Here is a 23,095-nt window from a genome sequence, read left to right as displayed (position 1 = left end):
TGGACAAGGAAAAAAGGTTGAGAGTAGGATGATTGATAGAATAACAAGAAAAATACGTAATTGACGCTTCGGTTCGTCGGTCGTCGATCTCTGCAAGCTAAAAGGGTTAAAATCAATCATGAAATTCTATGCGTGTTCAGATTGTATCGACAACTATATCAATTATCTAAACAATATTAATGCATAATTTGTAATTACTAAATGTCCCAAATAATTTGGAATGTTTGCAAATGATACTTGTCTCGTACAAACGGTACTCCACCGTCCGCCGCGCCGCCGCCGCCCCGCCGCCCCGCCGTCCCCGCGCGGCTCTGGTGCAACTGAACGCTGTATATGCGTATGTATGTACAGTATTATGTATACAGATTAACGTGCATTATGTTCTGGACCATTGTTTGTTGAGTTTAATTATTGATTTCCAACTATACGTATTGTATTGTGTATTGCTGAATAGTGGAATTGATAACCTTTATGGTGGAGTCAAAGAGAGCTTGCAATTTTATAACCAAAAAAATAATTTCTTCAAAAAATTGTGTATACGTATTCCAAAAAATCAGATTGTTGATTAACAAAATTTTACCAGTCATTTTATAAAAAAAATCCGCAGTCGGTAGGATTCGAACCTACGCTCCCAGAGGGAATCTGATTTCTAGTCAGACGCCTTAACCGCTCGGCCACGACTGCTACAGGTATAATCACTAAAATAAGTTTGATGCGTGAACGTAATGTAAATCGAACACGTCAAAACTTGTACGTATTCGAATACAGCCTTATACAACGTGCTCGTGTACTGCGCACGGAGAAAGGTGTCTTACGTCACACATTACTCAGTTTCGAGGTTTAAGCAGCTGCGGTGCAGGTAGTCCACCTCAAAGCTACAATCATTTGAACATTTTGAAACGAGACGCGGAACAAAATACAACGCTTATAAATTTATCTGCCAAAAAATCGGAAAGATTCCTTTGCACTCACTGCTAATCACTTATTTGTAAAAAGTGGCAGACTTTGTCTCGTTACAATGAACAAGGCTATTTTCCCTGAAAAGGAACACTGCGGATTTTCGCGACTGTACTTTCGTGCTACTAACTCGTTTTGTCCTCACATATCTATAGCTCGTGGCAGCAACCCCTCGGGGGTTAAGAAGGTTAAGGTTATGTTAAGGTTATAAGATTTACTTTTTATCAACGTCATTTAATTTGTTTTGCTTCGTCTTTCAAGATTGGAAGATACCAGTGAGTTAAAATTTTACCATCAACCACATACCACAACGTTGTATTGTAAATTATTTATACGGAGTATAACGATTGATTGGTATTGCCCTTGTGATGTCCACATTCAATGATATCGTTATCGGAAACTCGTAAATTCGTACAACAGATGGAAGCTGTTAACTGAGCCGGTTATTGCCCGCCTGTCATACTCAGCCGGTCGTTGACAAAAACTGTTCAACGATAAATCAACCGACATATTATTTAAATATATAGATAGGAAAACATTCTTCTTAAACATGTTACTTTGTTTATTGGTGAAAGTAAGTTAAAATATTTAAATGAAGCCATTTTTAGTTAATATATTTGTAGCAGTCGTGGCCGAGCGGTTAAGGCGTCTGACTAGAAATCAGATTCCCTCTGGGAGCGTAGGTTCGAATCCTACCGACTGCGAAATTTTTTAAAGCGTATTTTTATACCTATTTAGAAAGTGCAAACAATTTAAAGTAAACTATCGCACAACTGGTTTAGTCTCGCTTTGATTCCTATAAGCTTATAAGAAGGTGCACACACTACCCGAATTTTAGTTGTGCAACTAAACAGTTGAAACAATCGACAATCGCACAACAGTTGTGAAATACTTTAGTCAAAGGTGTGCACCCGCAATAAAAATCATCTTTTTATTTCCTCGTTTTCTTAACAATTGTCCACAATAATAATCTTTAGCGGCTGGTATTGCGTTAAGTACAGCTTAAAGTTATAATACTGGTAATAGCTATAAACAGGTTAATGGACGTCGTAAATAAAGACGCCAGTTTTGTGGCCCCTCGCCTATAAATACTATCAATGTACATTTATTTTTGGAGTCAGGAAAAGCGAGTTTATCTAATTTATTGGAATGCATTTAAACTATTATAAAGTTAATAAGAAGTTTTAACATAGTGGCATGTAACTTTACAACTAAAACAACCTGTTAGATAAACTGGTACATTTAAGCCAATTTTTGACGCTTTAGCATAGCGATATTATCATATATTAGAAGAAATTTAAATTTTAATTAACCAATGTTGAACATTCGAAAGAAAATACATTTTCTTTCTTTAGTCGTTGGTTTCGTGGCCACACCTGAAGGATCGTCCTCAACAGAGATATGTATTTATCAATGTCCTTGTTTTAGTTTTAGCTTTTACGTTCAAGATATAATGTTGGCTTACGTGCTTGAGATATTGTTATTTGAACAGAATAAGATGGCTGTTATACTCTTATTTATTACATTTCATTTTATACCTACTTGAATTTTAATATTAAGATATACATTACTTAATGTCAATCAGAGGGATAATGGCGCTATCAGACGTAAAAGAATATGCTTGTGAAATGCAAATAGCAGTAGTAGGAAAAATAAGACGATAATGTAGCTTTTAACGGTCTTAACTATTGTATAGTAAGCCAACTAGAATTGTATAAGAGCCTTTTGTATGACCGTGCCAAGTGTCGCCATCTATTGTTTGTATTGAGGATTTTAAGTGCGGTATTGCCTTTATAGATGCTTAAGTTGTACTAAGTTCAGCGCGATATGTTCAATACGGGTATCAAAGTATCTACTCGTAGAAACTAAGGTACTTGATATCCTAATACAGAGGTTCCCAACCATATTTTATCTGTAACTGTAAAAATCAGTTACTTTGTAGTGTAGTTTTTTCACCTTAAAAACCTAAATTACATATTAGTTTCTCTTTGATTTTAATTAATACTTTAAATTAGGCTCTTCTAATTAGAGAGAGCAATAATAATGCAACTTTACAATATTATGGGTATATTTTATTCATAACCAACTTACGCCCGCGACTCCGCCCGCGTGGCATTAAAAAAAACAAAAGCAAGTAGTCCATGTGTTCTTCAAGACTATCCTATCCTCCTATGACAAATTTCATTGAAGGCCATTCAGCTGTTTAGGCTACAAACGCTTACAAACATCCATCCATCCATCTAAACTTTCGCGTTTATGGTAAAAAATATTAGTTTATTATCATACTTAAGAGTACTGATAGCAAGTTTTAATCACAATAAAACGTTTTTTTGTAAGTACAATATCGTAACATATTATTTACTCATTAAATAGCAGTTTAGTTGTAGCGCTGTCAAAATATCTGCAGCAGCTTCGTATCTGTTTATTTCCAAATTATCCATTTTCATTAAAGATTAACTGTAAAGCCGGCGCTCCGTTATTTAATGATACTCGATGAAAAATAGATTAGACAAGTTGAATTTATGATTGAAGCGTTTTAAACTTTCCGACTAATCAATTTCAGCGTAATAATTAATTAAGTGATTTGCTCGCTGTCAATCTTGAGTGTTCATAACAATTAGAGAGACAATGATCAATTATTCAACCTAAATGGTTAATTACATTTATTAGAAATATATTAAACTGCCATAAATTCTCTAATTCCTGCTACTGGTACACGGTTGCTTGAAGGAGCCTGGTCACACTGTCGGTTTCAGACAAGTCACCTCATTGTGTAGATAGACTATCTATAGGCGCTAGCGTTGCCTTGCTGCAAGCGTATGCACCGCTTTTTGTACGCGCGATATATGTAGACTTCAGCTAACGAACGTTTGAACCGAGAAATTAAAAAAAACATAGTTCCTTTGAGTATGAATAACTCAATCTACATCTGTGCCGAACATTAATGTAATAATTTCTCGTCTTAGACATTAATTAAGTGACCACAATTTAACAATGGAACCCTCGAACCTTCACCGGGTGGCCATCAGACCGCAGGACCGTGTGGCCGAATGGCCGTGTGGCCGTGTGGCCGGGTGGCCGCGTGACCGCATGGCCTTGTGGCCATCGCCACCGCCAGTGTCCTCGTCGGATTACCGCGCGCAATTTACTGCTAATGTCCCCTCAACGCAACACGCCGGCGCCGTGTCTCATTAACGCGGATTATATTGAAGTTTGGTCGCATTATTAAGTTACTAGCTCTTGCCCGTGACTTCTTTCGCGCGGTATTAGAAAACATACGAACTATGTAAAAAAAAACTATGTATTCCTTGGGAACCTGGCATATTAGTGTAATGAACCATTGCAGAATTATCGAGTAAACATGAAAAAATAAAATTAATGCATACCACAGGAACCGCAAGTATTACCGGGATCAAAAGAAGCTTATGTATACTTCCAGACTATCCTTACGTCTATACCAAATTTTATCCTAATACTTTCATCCGTTTAGGCTACAAACTTCATCCATTCATCTGTAACGCATCTATAGTATTAGTAAGAACTATTCAATGAACAAATTTTGTAACAAAAATCACGAATAATTTTCATTCATTGGATATCAAAATAAAAGAGGATTATAAATTTTATTTTAAAATTAATATTTAACAAAAATAGGTTTTATTTTTTAAATCTTTTTCCTTTTAAATAATTAGCTCAAATAAAGACATATCATTTTAAAAATAGATAAATCATTTTTAAATGCTAATAAAACATTTTTATTTTAAAATCTATTTCTTTTTCACTACAAAATGTTTCGTTAATCTTTTTCTCAAATAAATATTAAACAATTATTCATTCATTTGAATTTAAAACGTAATAGCGTTTACATTTTTTGTAGGTTTATTACCCGTTATCACAATATGGACCTACCTAATGTTTGTAAGCAAACATTTTGCACACTTTGTTTTACAACACATTACAAGTAAGAAAAATAAAATGTACCTACCTAATGGAATAGAATAAAAACGAAAGTAAATTGGTAGCCTATGTGTAGACTATCCTTTATACCAATGCCACATTTCATCGAGATCATGTACGCGGAGAACTCTCCTAAAACAGACATCCTACTATTCATCTAAACTTTAGTAATTATAATATAAGTCAGATAAAATAATGTCAACTTGAAACCAAAATCTACCTATACCTAACATAATATAACTACAAAATATAATTAGCAGTTAAAAAACCATGTCCATAATATTTAAATAAAAAACGTAATCTGGCAATCTGCCAGCTACTTCAATTACGACAGATGCAACTGGAATACTAATTACTAGCTATTCCTGTGTGGATTCATACGCATAAAGTTACATAACTTACATAAAAACTAACTTTCGCCCGCGACTCCGTCGATGTGGAATTGAAAAAAAAAAAGGTTACTATGTTCTTCCAGACTCTACATCTATGCCAAATTTCATAGGAATTCGTTTAGGCTACAAGCTCTAATAAACATCCTAACATCATATACAAACATACATTATGTACAAAAAAAGTTTTCTGATATAACAACGGACCAACGTAATTTGTACATTGAGGTAAATAAATACGTAATGACTTGTAGATATCGTGTTCAATAAGAGAAAATATCTTCGAGGTACTAAGGACTAGCATTCGATCTGTTTCTAGGAAAGTCAGCGAATGTGTAGCAACTTCAATTACGTGTCACCACTCGCCACTCGCCACTCGCCACTCGCCACGCGCCACTCGCCACTCGCCAGTCGCCACACGCCACTCACCACACGCCACTTGCCACTCGCCACTCGCCACTCGCCACTCGCCAATCGCCAATCGCCTCTCGCCGATCGTTCTCTAGTTCTTATGAAGTAGGTCAGTTGAAACAAAAGAATACTCAGCCACGATGTTCTTTACACAATATTGGTTTTATTGATTTTATTTGCTCATCAAAATACGCGTGGAAATAATTATTTTAGTTGTTTTCATTACGCTTCATTCTCAAATGTTTTCACAGAATTATTTGAACAGGTGGCGAAGTGAGTCGTGTCCAAAAATTCATTTTAAGCGATTTCTGTATTTGTTTTGCTTGATTATTAGAATAAATAAATGTTAGGTAATAACGCGTGGCGTATTTCTCAGAACACCTAGCGTAAGCGCAAACTTTAGTAATTACGCCAGCCCTAAACTCCCGTTAACAAAATATTATCAATCCAAAGATAAACCCGCGTTAAATCTCGAGCTCCCGAGCTAAAACTTAAACAACGATCCCGGTAAATACAAATACTAAATAAACGATGTTTCTTACATTGGGGCCACGAAATTAGCGTCTAATCGTAGACAAATGGGAACTTGCCAACGTTCGTGAAAACCTCATAGCGAGATTGGACGTCTCACTGAATTGTCCATTTTATCCAAATATTCAAGGCTTTTGAAAGGTTAGTTGTTTTTGTATTAAAGTAATTTAATGAGCGTAATAAAAATAAACCCTAAGAGGACTTTTTACAAAAAAGGTTAGTGTATTTATTTTGTAAAATGTTCTTAGTTTTTTCGGGTCCTTAGAAGGTAGCACGTAACTCGTCGCTAAGACAATTCAGATTATAGGGAATCACATTATCCTATGTAGCAATCTCATTTAATGGCCAAACAGTTAAATGCCTTTGATACCTGGCGCACGAAACTCGCCTATTTATTTTATTTACGACGCCCTTTAATCTGTTTAGATCGCTACAAAGGTTATTACAGTTTAAACCTTCTGATGTAATCACACCCGTTTGATTGAGTTTTATTTTTATTTGTATAGCAAATACAGAATAACAAACAAAGATGTTCTATATTGACCGAAGAGTTACTTGTACTTAAAATAATAGGCCGTTCAAGAAATGTTTATTTATGTAACTTGATAGAAATCCATCATAAGAGATAGTAAGTATAAGTAAGTATGGCTTATAATGGCCTAAGTTGAGTCATCTCTCGCTTGCGGGTCACATCACTAACGTGCTCGCCGGCCTCATGAAACTTAGCTATTTAAGTTATTTACGACGCCTGTTAAACGGCTTAGGTGCTTATAATGACTTACTGAGACCTTGACCTACTTCTGCTTCAGAAATATACAAGTTATGTTCTTAAAATAAGAAAGTATCAGTATAAATAGTTAAGTAGCATATTACAATTAATTTTACAATAAATTTTGTTATTAACTAGCTTTCGCCCGCGACTCCGTCCACGTGGAATAAAAAACAACTAAGTAGCCTATGTGTTCTTCTAAACTATCCTCTACCTACATCTATGTCAAATTTCATCGAAATCCGTTCAGCCGTTTAGTCTACAAGCTCTAACAAACATCAATCTATTCATCTAAACCTTCGCATTTATGCTATTTTATTATTGTTATTAATTTTGACGCTAGAATAACCCAGACTTGGTATTATCGAATCACAAAAACATAATCACGTTCTTTCCCGCTATTATGTTTTTAATTATTTGGATGGCAGGTTTGTAGGTTCCAAGTGGCTTCAAGTGAGATAGCAGCTAGTGCTGTGCTGGCACAGAGGACTGCTAGATTTATCGGCGATGTGTCGCAGTCGCCGGAGCCCTGCCACTGCAGTACATTTAATTTACTTGCAATATCCACACATTTTAATTGTACAAGCCGTTTCTTACCGACACTGTTTGTTTTCGTAGTGTATTATTTGACAAGAGATAAAAATATTGTCTTCATTATGTTTTAGTATTATTAAAGTCTACATACGATTTATTTTAATTAAAAATAATGTTTTCTCTCGTTTCGATAATAATGTTTAATTAATTTAAATTATGTAAAGGTTTTCCTTTGTTTTTTTTCATGTAAACTGTGACGTTCATTACACTCTATCTTATTTCAGCAACATTAGTGTTGCATGTCTTAAGACATACAGATTGGCGAAACAGTTTCCAATAAAACAAAAAAGGGCACAATAGTTTTTTTATTCAACGCTTTCAATACAACAAATCGCTTACACAAAACGTATTTCGAGTTTAGTTCAATATCGTTAGCCGTTACCGGTTTATCTATCTTCACTTTCAGCTATATTGCGAAAACAATATTGCAAATGCAAACGTATATAGAGTGCGGAGTTAATCGAGTGAGGCGCGCTGCGCTCCGGCGCGCACCGTCATTTGCCAAATCCAAATGTCCGGAAACGTCCATACCTTATGTGTTTAGATAATAGCATACAATTTCAGTAAACAAATGCTACTAATTATACAGGTTATACATTTTCATGGTTCTCTTATCGTCTCCTTACTCATTAAAGGTTACCGATGCATTGTTTTTGGCCGCTTGTTTGCTTGTCACTTTGTTTAAAATTTGGATTTTTGCATGTATTGAAATAACTCAAACAGTACTGTGCCGATTTCAAAATTCTACTATTAAAATGCTACGTTATATCTGTGTAACATAGGCTGTACTTTTAAATTTTAACGTGCAAGAAGTCGCGAGGAACGACTAGTGTAACATAAATTCGAATGTCTGTTGGTCTTTTACGATATATTTCAATATATCTGTGAAGTCATAAATAGCGTGAAGTTGGTGATTCGGCGTCGTCACTCGCTCGGTGCCCGGCTCTCGGCTCTCGGCAGACTTGTAACGAGTTGAGGCTCAGTTTATAGTCGCCAGCTGCTGCCGGCTGCCTTCTATCACACTTTGAAAGCTTCTCTTATTACATTCACTTCTTGTTCCTCTCATCTATAAAGCAATGACGTATTAAAACTAAAGTAAAATTCAATGATTGATGACAATTGGCGCGATCATTCTACTCTTTTCGATTAATTTCTTTCGCAACTTTAACACTAAAGCCTTAATTCTACCTATATATTAGTTAATTTTAACACAGTGGCACAGAAATTTTGCTTTAAATTTGTACTTACTCTGTACTTCTATTAGCATGAGTTTTAAAAACTACACGAGGTTAAAGTGTACAGAATATAGTAACAAGAAGTAGTGTAGTTTCTTTAAATTTGGATTAAAATACCAAACAGTGCTAGAGAAGATTACATTATAAAATAAGATTTTTGTTAGAATTGATATTACAAATGGTTTAGATATGCGAAGTCACGAATCAAACGAAGTTAAAGCTGTAAAATTTACGAGAGACATTAAAGCGGCTCGCTGCGAACGAGTTTGATTAAAGTCAATGGCAATGAGTGAGGCTGAGGCTCGGCAGCTGATGCTATGGCATCTGAGGATAACTCCGCCGCCGCGTCGCGCCGCGCCGAGCGGAGCGCGTAAATTATTATCTAGTTAGATTTATTATTCTTACCAAGTTGGAATTTCACCAGTCGAAGATAAAGTTTGCGTCATAAAGCGGGCTTTAATTTGCAATCCCCTTTATTGCAAGACTTAATTGTTCGATGATTATGAACGAGGAGTGCCACAGACAATGCTCGAAGATTGTATTAATGTTACGCTTTGGTTCAGATAAGTTATAATGTATCTGTTTGTACAAAGTTGCAGATATTGGATAGTAAAGTAAGCAATTTATTCTTTGCTCATGTAATTGAAAACATTAGTTCCTGGTCACTTTCTTAGGGCGATGAAAACAAGTTAACAAATCTGTTTACGATAATTCTTCTTTGTCGGAGCGATGTTGCATAAAAAAATTGCAACAGCGTTAGATAGCGGGGGTGGAGGGATAATGGGGGAGGTGAGCAATCAATCATCTCGCCGGCCATCAATACGGCGCTTATCTGGCCCCTGCAGCGTTACAACTCACCCCTATTTTTATTTCACGCCGAGGATGTGAATAATGTCACTTGTCAGTTACTTTCCTATTATACGAAAAAGCTTTTATATCGAAATATGCACAAACATTTATTAATTCTATGTGCTAGTTCGTACATTTTGAAGGACAAATTGGAAGACGAGAATTTAAGACTTCTTTAAAAAAAAAGTAAATTTTATTTCTATTGATTTCTATTACTCTATTAAATAGAAAAGCTCTGATTGTATTATTGTATTTTAGTGAATACAAGATCCTGCATCTGTCTGTAGTCACTTTTTATCAAGATATGTAGAGTCAACGTCCTTTATGTGGTACTCTTAGAGCGTGCGCATACCTGAATTTAACTATCGCACAATTGTTTAGGCGCGCTTTGATTCCTATGAGCTTAGGAGGTGCGCACACTACCCGTTTTTTAGTTGTAACAGTTCAATTGTCTGCGAAACAACGGACAATCGCACAACCCTTTAGCTATACTTCATTCAAATGTGTGCGCGCAGTCTTAGGATTACAGGCCTCATTGCGACATCGTTGCGTTGCGACATTACTTATTACAAAAGAAGTTCTTATGTTAAATGTTTCAAAAGTTTCATCAACATTTCCGCACAACGAATTCGTTTAAAAAACCTGCCATCAGTGTCCGGCGTACGGTGATAGGATTAACCCCTGTCACGTGCGGGATTTACAAGCCTAAGGTAAGCGATACCTTTTCTAACTCTGTCAGTCTCGATTGAAAGATGATAACGAAGAAACGTTTAAATCTTGAGAGCATCTGAAGTCGATAAGGCAGACTGACAGTATCACATATGATACCGAGTAACTGTTTTATAGTAAAAAGCAATTATATACTTATGTAATACATAAGACATGTAAATTAGTTAAGAGGCTGTTTGTGTTGTGCGCGTCAACACGCGTTCCTCCCCGCCGCCCGCAGGCAAACATCGCTGATTAGTGATCAACAAGCAAACAAATTATTACTTGACCGGTTTGAGTTAACATTTACATATGTTTGACTCAGTTTAATCTCTCAGTAATGGAACAAGATTCAAGTTTTAGCTGTTCTGTTGAAAATGTCCATTGCTGAATTTACTTTAGTCTTGGTAACATGAACTGGAACTATGAATTTTGAAGATTAACTTTATCAAAGACTCGGCTTAAATACCTATCGTAGCATATAAAAAAAATCAATTTTGTAACTAGATTTTGTGTATGTTTTTGTATTCACTGCACTAACGTGTCTTCAGTTTTCATGATAATCTTTGATTACTTTTTTAGAACATGTATGTCGAAAGTGCCCTAAAGAATTCGTGTACTCGCGAGATTATGTTAAAAGGTTTCGTTGCTTACGGCAGGGTAGAGACATATCAAACCTGTATCTTGTTAACTTAAAAAATGTAAGGGAGTAACTGGTAGTATATTTTTTATGATTTTTTTTCAACTTTAGAATGTAATTTTTTAAAAACTGTTTTTTAATATTTTTTTCTTTGTTATGCTGTTAAATAAACAACAAGCATTTACAATTCCAAATACTAGATAGAAATAACAAAAAACGTATACACTTTAGTTGCGTATTGTTTTTAGTTTTTCTGTATTGTTTTTATTTCCTATATTTTGATAACCGATTCAATGGAATTGGATATGCAACTGGTTTCAGGTCGCTGCATACGTGGAAAGAAACAAAACAATGCTGATATAGTTATACACATGTATGAAGATATGAATTGATGAAATATTGTAGTTTTCTTCTAAAATTCCAGCTAAATTTACTGTTAAAAACTACACCTTGTAGTTAAACTGATAAAGGTTTAAGTTGTGCTAACTAGATGTAATGCTGTTCTAACAACGTATCAGAACCATTCAAGTTGAGTAAATGTAGTTTTGAAGTCAATGAAAATTTCATCACGTTCATGTCCATTGTTGTCTCCGAGATATTCGACAAGTTTAAAATACATGTAATTCCAGCGACGAATTCAACAAAGTTTAACTTTATACTACGAGTAATTCAAGGGTTTATGAAGAAGTTTGAACTATATTTGGTCATAAGTTAGGACAGTATACAGACAGTTCGACCACATGTTTCATAGTTAGGAGCGTGTTGAATTAATATGATAATAGAGGGCGTGCGTGGCGTTGAGGAGCACATCTGCATCCGCGCCTGATTTACGACGCGATAAAGCGACGTTACGTCGCAGCGGACACTACACTATTGACGTAATAACATTATACGATACACAACATCTGCTCTACAATACCTAAATAAGTTATAGTGAATGACCTAATATTGACTATGTCCTAATTAATAATTATTAAAAAACGTTTATGAAAAATTGCGTATCGAATATTTACTGGTACTTGTCTGTTGCTAAAGATAATTATTACTAAGTAAAGTATCTTAGGACAAATGTGTAACATTGATTGGAAATTTCGATACTAAATTGATTCAGTACTTATCCCATATTGAATACGTGTTTGAGCTACAGAGTGACTTCGCAGCAAAATTGCACAACTAAATTGATTTTGGTATTGCTGGATATAGTATACTTGCTTATAGTGCTATTTACTAACATGAAGAAATCAATGTTTTATTTATGTAAATTTGAATTAATAAAGTTAAAACTTATTCATTTCTTAGTTTCTATTTAACTATCCAATTAAATGCCATGCTTTATTATTCACAGATAATTATGAAAAGATTTAAAGTACTTATAAAGATTTGTAACTGTTAATTTCAAAACGTCGATAATAAACATCAGATATAACTTCCCGCGCGTACTGAAGTCGCTAACGTGTAATTTCCAAAGAAAACTTTTCTAACTTAAATATTGTTAGTAAGTGCTACATTAATTTCAAGTGTTTCAACTTCTCAATTATTTTATGAACGCTCAGTTTGTTTCGTGTTCATTTTCTTTGTTACTTTGAAAACTGTTTTACCTGTACAATAAACATAGATAGGTAAACATTAGCGTTCATAAATAGGATCTGTTTAAGCTTGAGTAGTTATGTAATTAACTTTATTAGTTTAGTTTAATCCAGTAACTAAAATTAAGTATAAAACCGTTTAATTGTTGTACATATTATCGCTGAATTTCTTTCTGAAATGTAATTGTTATATTGTATTATGTATGTTAATTATGGTAAGTAGAGTATAGTTTAAAAATTATTGCTAGAAGTACCTAGCGCGTTCTTATTTGATGCTAAGTTCTTTGTGGAAAATCGTCAATTATTAATACGAAATGATCGCTTGAAATTCAAAGATGAAGTTGTAACAAGTTGCAGAATAATTGGCACTCGCTAACAATACTTAAGTGGAAAACTTTGCTTATGAAATTGTTGGTTTAGAATCGTGACTGTTTGTAAGAAATTGAGGGGCTGTAAATTATTAATTTGGTTTTCTTATTGAATATTCCAAATTTCGTTATCTGACTGTACATAACAAGTTCAGAGACTATTATGTTAATACATTTGAGATAGTAAGAATAATATTACTTTGTACTTTTTATTTGAAAGTTCTCTTAGATTTTATTCTAGTTGTATCGAGAATATTAAATGTATTAATTTAGTAGAGCAGCGATACTTCCAGCTTACACGCTAACTACGCCCGGCGGACTATTAAGTTACGTGCCAAATAAAGCACATTAAGCTTTCTGGATAGCTTACGAGTTATGTACGGAGCGCCACCTACCATTTTATATGCAAAACGTTAGTTGCAGTGAAGTATAGCACGTAAGAGCGTTGCCTCCCGTCGCAGTGCAGACCACTTCCTCGGACATTGCTGTGCATTCAATTTTCAATAATAAATATAGCTGTTACCTAAATTGTGTACCAAAAATGATATAAATTTGAAATTGTAAGTTTATTAGGAATAGTAATTCTATATCACTTAACAGGTTTATATGTCTATCTCAAACTAAAAATGAAAAGAAGTAAGTATTCAATACGTTCGAACGCAGCATATTTACAGAAATGGAATTTGAAAAGGAAACAAATGAATGTCAATAAATTAGGCGACGCCGCGCCGGTACAAAGTTACCTGCATACAAATCCGGCCACAGAAGTGGCGCAGTTTGACCGTTTAATTAGGGGCGGTGTCCCGCCAGGGGGCGCTGACAAACGACTCGTATGCAAATCAACCGCTGATTAGTGAACGTCCGCTAATCAAATTACTTCTTAACGAGGGTACGATAGTTGTTACACTGTTGACATGCCAGAGTGGGACGTTATAAATTATCATATACTAAATATTGATAAACTAATTTGTTAATTTCATGTTAGTTGTAGTATTTTCCTGGCTAATAATTAACAAGTTAAAGACAGATCAGGACTCTACGAATTTAAAAGTAAAAAAAGAATGTTAAGTTTGTGCGAGTATAGTAGTAATTTGTAATTGCAATGATGCAGACATAATTTCGTAATAATTGAAAACAAATTAAAAAGCTCTTTTATAATTTGAATAAGTAAGCGTTGATTAAGTAATGGTAAGTTTCAAAGCGCGGTGGTTATATTTAATGTGCAATCCATTAATTAAACGATGTACAGAAATCGCGGCGCAATTAGTGCCTGAATCATATCATTAGTGTTGTTTGATCACTAGTCCGGCCGCCACTCGCTATTTACCTTTATGACTATTAATCAAACCGGCCGTAGCCTCGCTACTACGTACTACGTACTACGTGCTACGAGATGTGCTACGAATACTACTACGAGCATAACGTAATTGCACTCAACTTTACGAGTATATTGGATCAAAGAGCAAATGTAAAAGGGATTAATTAGATAAAATAGATTTGATTGGTTCAGAAACTATAGAAAATAATTACAACTAAAAAATTAAACTATATTGTTGAGACTGAAAGGTCATTTATGATTCACTGAATTATTTTAATGCAAACCTATCAAATGTAAATTTTAATGCAATATTATGTGGACACAGATCTGTCCCAGATATTAAATAAATTCAACACACCAACGTACTTTTAATTTAACTGAAATCACAATATTTTACGTACAAATTAATTTAAAAGGCTCGAAATATTTAATTATTTTTAATTAAATTAACATGAAAATTACAAGTATCGCATGGAAAATATTATTTAATCTAGTTTTCACGTTACACCGTATTTTAAAATTAACATTGATAGTATATATTTCGTTAACATATGTACAGACATAACAATTTACTAAAAAATGTCATATATAAAGATCAAGTATAATACATTACAGCCCGCGTAATTATCGAGCAGCGACTTCCGGTTGCGTTCTCGTTGACACCATGATATATGAACCTGGGAATCAATTGATAAGGCCCAAATACAGAAGCGAGTTAAACCTAATCAGTAGCGGCAATAAATCATTGTGGGCGGGCAACGAATCGCGTATCTAAATACAAATAGCAATGAAGGCAGTAAATTGGCGCGGGCGGGCAGCGCGGGCGGGCAGCTCGGGCGGGCAACGTTGCGGCGCGGCGTTGTCCCCGCGCAAACAAATGACTGTGTATGCAAATGAGCCGCTGATCACCCGACGCCGGACAATCGAATCACTGCCTAACGATGTGGACTGTGCACACATATTTTTGACCACTTTAATCGATACGATTAGTCTCTAATTTGTTAATATTTTATTCGAATATAGATTGATAAATTACTGAGCTTGGACAATTTGTACAATAAGTAGACGTCAACGGTAAACAAGCGACAATATAAACGTTTAAAACGCTAATCTAATTAAGCAGGGGTTAAAAGAAATCCTTTATGAATATCATTCCAGTGATCCCTTAAACGAATTACAAATATCCATTACTTGTAATTCATTTGGGCCAGATTTCGGTCCGCTACAAAACCGGCGCCTTGGATAAGGGAGTTAAATTACTCTATGGAACAGTAGTGGGCCTTATCGTTCTTGTGAGAGAGGAACAGTAGTCAATTCTGTAAAGTTTGCCAATGGATTAGGGGCCGGAGGACAATCTGCAGCAATTATCTTAAGCTTAGAGCTCCGCGAGGGGTGCGGGGAGCGGGGTGCGGGGTGCGGGAGTTCTTAAACGTTCGCTCTGTGCAATCCGGGTTAATTGCTCGGGGTGACTTTTCGTTGACAGATACTAATCGGTATCGTTAGCCCGCCTCGTGGTTTTGTAGGCTTAAGATATAATGACACAAATATATCTCTCAGATTACTCCCACAGAGTAGCCTCCCTGTACAGATAGATACAACTGATTTTAAAGCATTTAATAAACAATCTTTTCAATTACGTAATTGCCGAAAAACAGACACTTACTATTTAAAATACTTGTTGTAAAGAAATTATATAAATCGATAAATGCAATGAGACATTCTTAAAAATGTCGCGTCTCAAACCTTTTAAAACTTTGCGAGATTTTTTTTACTTCCAGTCAGACTTTCATGTTATGTATTTACAGTCAAGTACTATAACATAATTTTACTAAGGATAACAGGAGTTTTAAAAGTAATGTTAGTCTTTGCCAGAGATCTTTGTAGGGAGATTGTAAGAACGGGATCTGCAATTATTGTGAGCTTAAGATGTTGAGTTCGAGATCAGCCCTTTCTCTTGTTCCAATCCGCTTTTAATTGTTACGAGGGTTCAGTTCCGACTCCAGATGGAACTAAATCCCTATTTATCCTTTGAAGTTCAACATGTACAGACGTTTGTGTTACAACTTCTAAAATCAACAGGAAATGTATACATCATTACATTTAAGATGTTTGTATGAATAAAATTACTTATGCTTGCACGACTTTAGAAATAACTACATAGTGAATATATTACGCGAGCGTTGATGTAATCATATGTTCATGGCGACTATACATTCCATCTATTTGTCATTGAACTAATAAAAGGCAACTGTAACCCGTTTACAGTAATACGAGTGAGCGATTTGCGAGGCGACGCAGTGACAAACGACAGCGGGCGCGATGAGTGAGAACTCGCCGCCGACAGCCGAGATGGACGCATCCCTCGGTGACGGAGCGACCGCCTTACGTTCTCACTTCAAACATATCGTCTCTCCTGTAGCAATAAGTGTCAGCTTACGGACTACCTATTGACACACGATATATGAGTGTCACAGTTTTCGATACTTCAATGTATGGATCGTTTGTCTGACGTCATTGTCCTGAGGGTACAGTTACGTTGAACTCACTCGGGAATTTTGAATACTCCGATTTGGAAATTGTATATCTTCGTAATCACAATTTCGGTTTACTTTAATGAAAATTGTGTTATTAGTAAATCCAAATAGCATGTTTTTTCTAGTACTATGATAATAGAAATGTTTCTCTATTATAACATACAGTTTTAGGGAGATTTTGATGTATATAATGAAACATTAATAAAAGCAAAGTATGTGCAATAATTGTGAGCTTAAATCTCGAGCGGCAGATCACTGTTTTCATTTGCTACAATCCTCTTTTAATTGTTGCCATTGTGTTTGCTTTAACAATTCTGTGAGCTGCATCTGCTATTGCTTCATTACGGAAATAAAGGTACAGCATAATGAAAAATATGCTCTCTTGTAAAAACTGTCACATTGCGATGCGATTTCAAAAGGAAAATCCACGAAATTTAATGCAGGGTGTATATAAAACTAACAAGTGTAATTGTGGTTGATTTTTAAATATGCCTACAGTTACATGTATTTATAAATTAAAACCGCTGACTTAACAAGTTATTTACAAAGAAAATTAGCACAATTTAATGTTGAAATTGGAGCTAAGTCACGCGTCGAGAGGTAGTTACGTTAGGTCGGCGGCCGCTCTCTAAGATTGGTTTGCGAGCAACTAACTAATGAAACTAAGGTTTCTTTTTTCTCTAACAATTTCCGTTAATATCTCGACTTTGAATGGAAAATAAGTTTTTTTTAATACTGTAATCAAAAGTTTATTTCAAAGGCAAGAAAGAGTAAATAGAACAAAAAGTGCACAGTTCGCTGGCTATCATTACGGAGAGACGGATATTAAAGGTTAAACTGAAGGAAAAACTTATATTTTTCAATCTAATATCGCGACTATCAAATGAAATTGTTTTGCAGCGGGATTAAATTTCTTTGAAAATAATATTTCTCGAGGACACTCAAACAGGTATCGCTTAATATTGGATTCAAAATTATGAAATGTAAACAACATTTTATCTGCTTCACGTTTAAATAAAGGTTTAAAGATATAATTATTGTTTTGAAATATGTCACATTTTATTGAAAACTTCCTTAAATTAAGTAACATAAAAGTATGTCGTATAAAGCGGTCAACGGATATTAAGTAAGATTCAAGTAAAGTGAGCTTAAATTAAATTGGCACTTGCGTTGCGGTTCGGACGCCGTATGAGGTAATATGAGGCTGTATAAGGCTGCGGCGGGCACGAGAGTGGAGGCACGTAACTAGTGCTACGAACTCTCGGCGCGCCGACACTCATTGAATGTTTCTTTTCACTGGTCGCAGCCTTCGTTTTCGCATTCTCTTATATAATCTTAAAAGAACCTTATACGGTTTTTTGTTCATAATTCTTATTTGGAATTAAGAGCAATGAAAATATATGATAAACATAAACAAAGGTATGGTGGATTTTTTGTTTTATATTAAAACTTACGTTTCGCATCTTGGTAAATGAAGTATATATCTTGCACATTTTAAATTAAAACTTGTAATAAGTATACTGTTTTCATTGGGTTTTCATTGAACAAGGGTTAATGTTGGAAGGAGCAATTAAAGTGGCTGATCTCGAGCCCCCTCCCCCCTCGCCGGAGGCTTAGCTCCTATACGATTGCCGAGATTATAACAACGAACAAATAGTGGATTGAATCTCGAGTGCCGACTCTACCAGTGAATGAATTGCTGAGTGCTCTGGACCTCGTATTGCTTGAAAAAGGTGTAAAGTATAAATACATTTCAATTTGAACTACTTTTCACCGCTTGAGTTGTAGCTTATTTAGGCCAAAGAAAATTTCTCGCAATATTTTTTGCAATCTGACCTTATATCTATTTAATTTCAAAAATAATCAAAATTAAAATAAACTTTCTAAATAACATGGTGAGTTATCATTTGCTTAAAACAAAACAAGCCAGGTCGTGCAGAGATTCATTAAGTTGGGATAAACATTTGCCTTTTAGTATTTGTATTAAGTTCCGCATTCATAAAACAAGCAGCAAAATCCAAACAGAATATTGTTTTGATTGTAATCAAATTAAAACAATCAACGCTTTCGCGTTAATTTTCACCCCAATTTTGTGGTGAATCAGGTCGAGCGTTTTGTTTGGCGATAAATTTACATTTCATATTTATGTATTGTTTGAATAAATGCTACAAACTTGGTTTTGATGCTTTAGTTTCACGTTTTATTTATTTGGGATTTTTTCCTACATCTTAAACTAGCAAAACTTGTTAATATTGTTTTAGAAATTAAATACAGTAGAAATATCTATGCATAATGTAATTACATTTGTACAATAGTAAATATAATTTGAAAGTTTCATACAATCTTACCTATTCTCAGATGTAAGAACAAAACTTTGGTGCGGCAACTTGCTTGCAGCCGGCAACTGCGATTCACTCCACAAATGAAAAGTTTCACTTGCTGTCAGTAAAGGCAGGTATGCACTAAGACTGGCTAAAATAAAAGATTTTAATTTGATATTTTATAACATTTTCAATGAAAAAAACTTAATTAGTGATTTAAAAAACTATAAACACACTTCACTAGTTTATCGTAATATTATATCAATGATACATTAGAAAAAATAAGTCGTCTAAAACCCACATATTGGGAATCATGAAATACATGTATATAATGCCCGTTTCTCGTATGTGACACGTTAAAAAAATTCAATAGATATTTTAAATCATAGTGTGAACTCGACCTTACGCGAACCGGACAGTTTCATTCCGAGCGGAAAATAAGGGAAATGATCGCGCAAACTTTGATATGAGATCTAAATCCCATTTCACATTTATTATACGTCAACGTCAATTGTGGAAGCCAAGGTGACCTCTTGTTTGAATTTAGATTAAAGAAGTGTCTCCGGTGAGCTCGAGTTCCAAGAATTGGACACGTTGAGTATTGACAAGTTCAACAAGTTTCCTTGAAAACATGTCGTGTAATCACTAAAGATTTCAGACGTAACATTGCGTTGAAAGATAACCTTAAATTGACAAAAAATCTTCCTCTAAGTTTAAAAAGGGAATATTAATGTGGGATAATTAGATCGGCGCTCGATCCCGCCGGACGAATTGTCTTCTGTTCAATGCTAATAGCACGCCTTCTTTCTTTTGCGACCACTTGTTTCCTTTCTTTGTTTCGTCTCTTCCATTGTCTCTGAGTTATTTTAAAGAACCGTTTTCTTTGAAAAAGATGAATAATTATCGCTAAAAATGAATCATAATTTTTCTAGTTGATGGTTTCTGAGTTACTAAAACTTACCTGAAAGACGAAAACTCGGCGTGTTAACCCTACGGAACTATGATAAGGACGGGAAAATTATGGTTTCTATGTTACTACAGTATTTTAAACTTAAACATATTTTACTATCTGTTAAGCACATTTAACTGCTGCATGTTATATTCTAGTTAACATGAAAAGCAATCAATCGCTAAAGAATTAAAAGAACATGGCCCCGGCGCTGCGCTCCCCAACTGTTTGCGCTTAATCCGCGATACGCTCGTATCATTTAAAAATATTTAAAAACTGTATTCGAACAAACTTTTCAAATCGGGATTATCAGCTTTCAATACATTGTCATTGCTTTTAATAATGGAAGGTTTTGTTATTTGAAAATAAACCAGATTCTGTGCTAAAAAATTAATCTTTTCTTTCTGAAGTCTAAAGTGAAAGAGTGGTAACTATTCATTCTTCGAGTTACAAGGAAATTAAACAATAGTTATTCGTGTGCGTGTCTTTTATTTTTATAAAAGCTCTATAATAATTTAAAAGGAATTCTAATGACAGATAATTAGATATCTTTTTGTTGATTCATCTGAGGAGCGCGGGAATGAAGCTTTTGTTAGTCGTTAGAGACCCCCGTCCTTTGTGGCCGACTCTTCGCAATTTAATATTCTATTGTCTTGTTAAGATTTTATAATTGCAGAAAATGTTTCATTTTTTCTGTTTTACTTCATTACATAAGCGAAAAAAATCGGGACATAGTTAAGGATACTTTAACATAAGTTAAAAACGGTATTAAGTTTTTAACTTTCCAGTTTGGATTTGCATATAAATACCTATATTTCTTTTTTGGTAACTAACATTTTCTGCATAAGAAACTTTTTCGTTCTCAATCCTTCTTCAAAATTGCATAGATTTATATAGACTCGTAAGAAGTAGGTTGAGCAAACTTTTTTTAGTTTAAAAAATACGTAGTCATTCTTCTTCTTTGTCGATTTCTTTTGTAAATTCTAATATTAATTCTTGTTTCCTTAACCATAAAACGTAACTTTTATTTAATCTTCAAAATTTTTACAGTAAGCTATAGAAATTCCTTTATTTCCGAACAAATAGTGTGGTTACCCTACACTTCGCAAGTAAGATATGAGTTCATCGTAACAAATCAGGAACTTTCCTCCGCGTCGAATAAAGTAGGCGCTACTGCTTCCTTTTTGAAAATTTAAATCACCTCTACAACTTGAACAAAACTATTTTATTTATGAGGCATGATTTAAAAAATCTAGAACAAGCCTTGGTTAATATTTTTTGAATGAAATATTCCAAAATGTAGGGAATATATGAGTTAGTTATTTCCAACTGATTTAGATATTTTATTAATTACAATAAGTAGTACTTATTTGTTTGAAAATATAACTAGCGTGTATCTGCAATATCCGTTTAATTCAATATAACCGAATACAAAAGTCAACCAATTTGAGAATCGAACTCGATGCAGAAGTTTTATAAGTTTAGATTGTGAGTTTTATGAAACCGCAAACAAAGGCACGCGGCCACCAGACGCTGGCAAAGTGCACTCGTTTTTGCTTTCCGTGTTGCAGACTTTGTTAAATTAAAAAGTAAATACAATAGGTATAGTTAATAAAATATAGGGAAATTATGAAAAGTTGAATACATCGAGTATTCAGAACACATTAACTACTTTTTTGTTTATTATCAACTAGTTTTTGCCCGCGACTCATTCCGCGTGGAATAAAAAAAACAATAATAAGTAGCCTATGTGTTCTTCCAGACTATACTCTACATCTGTGCGAAATTTAGTGAAGATCCGTTCGGCCGTTTAGGCTACAAACTCTAACAAATCCATCCATCTGAACTTTCGCATTTGTAAGATTAGTAAGATGTATATATTAGTTAAATTTAAATTACATTATCTTGATATTATTATAGTTAAAAGCAATGTTGCCATTCAATTAATATTTAAATATTGTTGCTATAATATTGCAGATAAATCCAGATTAATTCCGACATAATCGTATTAATGACTTTCATTATTTCATGGTAACAATTGGTAATTACTCGCTCGTAAAAAGCAATATGCTTGAAGTATTAACTCAATATTCCATTACGTAAATAACATCGCCAACTTACGCTTTCCAGCTTGGTATTTTGTACAAGTAAACAACAAATATTTATCCTAATTCTAAAACATTTTAGGTTATATTTTTATAAGATAGATTTTCATACCTTGCTTGAATCTAATTTTTTGTCTTTTTACAGAGACAAAACACGACCGATGGCATCTGTTAACGTATTATGTTAACATTGTTTTCTTTTTGGTTATTAAAAATGTTCCAGTTTTTGTATACGAGGGAACAAAGTGTCCCGTATTCAGAGTTCGATAAGTTTTTATTTTACGTTATTGAAATTTATCAGCAGTGTTGACATAAACTTCTTTTGCGTTAAATTGTGTATTGTTAAATATAGTCATTTTCTTAAAGTTACGAAGTATTTTTACAATACAAAAACTACCTATAAAGTTTAAACGTACTTAAATATTATGTTATTTCTATATTAATGTACGTATCATTATGAAATTTTAAATTATTTTTAATTGTTCTGTTGAATAATGGAATCCACAATTATAATTAGAAAATTCAGTTCTCTAAATCTAATTCAACTGTAAATAATCTAAACGCTTTCACAGAAATACAAATATAAACTTTAATTATGAATCTAGAACTACGCAATTTATATTTCTATGGAAAGTTCCATTTTATGTTTACAGAATCGGTACAATAATTAGTGTGTTTATTGTAAAAGAAAGTATGAGTTTTAAATTAACATTTTTAGTATTAAACAACGTTTTATGAATAGAATAATGAAAACTATTATCAATCAATATACGTTAATAATGGAAGTCTGCTCTGGCAGTCTCTAATACATAGTTTTTTCATTACGTTTTATTAATAGTTAGTATTTAGTTTCTTTGTTGATTCTTCTTTCTCT

At 34.1% G+C, this 23,095-nt stretch overlaps 2 non-coding genes across 2 annotated transcripts; one reads left to right on the top strand and one right to left on the bottom strand.

The window, feature by feature from the left end:
• Window positions 1-602: 602 nt before the first annotated feature.
• Trnas-aga lies at window positions 603-684 on the bottom strand. The gene has a single exon. It is a non-coding gene; the product is annotated as a tRNA-Ser (tRNA).
• Window positions 685-1,579: 895 nt separating this feature from the next.
• Window positions 1,580-1,661, top strand: Trnas-aga. The gene has a single exon. It is a non-coding gene; the product is annotated as a tRNA-Ser (tRNA).
• The last annotated feature ends 21,434 nt before the right edge of the window (window positions 1,662-23,095 follow it).

The sequence above is a fragment of the Papilio polytes genome, unplaced genomic scaffold (assembly GCF_000836215.1).
Source record: "Papilio polytes unplaced genomic scaffold, Ppol_1.0 DF823991.1, whole genome shotgun sequence".
In the NCBI taxonomy this organism is placed as follows: domain Eukaryota; kingdom Metazoa; phylum Arthropoda; class Insecta; order Lepidoptera; family Papilionidae; genus Papilio; species Papilio polytes.
The sequence above is the reverse complement of the archived record's forward strand: the minus strand, read 5'-3'. Positions and strand labels throughout refer to the sequence as shown.